The sequence below is a fragment of the Penaeus monodon genome, chromosome 24 (assembly GCF_015228065.2).
Source record: "Penaeus monodon isolate SGIC_2016 chromosome 24, NSTDA_Pmon_1, whole genome shotgun sequence".
NCBI lineage: Eukaryota > Metazoa > Arthropoda > Malacostraca > Decapoda > Penaeidae > Penaeus > Penaeus monodon.
In genome coordinates, this window is record NC_051409.1 from 36,886,120 (window position 1) to 36,886,413 (window position 294).

The following is a 294-nucleotide window of genomic DNA, read 5'->3' on the forward strand; positions in this document are numbered from 1 at the left end:
CATGTTTTACAGTGCCAATTTCATTTTTTTTTTCGTTATTATGCCCCGTATGACTTTAATGACGGTTTGGAAAAGGGTCGTTGGAGAGTTATTGTGTTGGTAATATAATGTTCCAAAATCTTGTTATTATCGACATGATGTTGCAGTGGAAACATAAGTACCATGTGATACAGGACCGTATAGGAAAGTAGGGATTGGCGTGAGTATGAGTTATGTGGCGAATAAAAGCATGTTTGGTTTGGAATGAGTGAGTCATGTGGAGTATTGTATTAGGTGGATTGAGGTCATTATGAG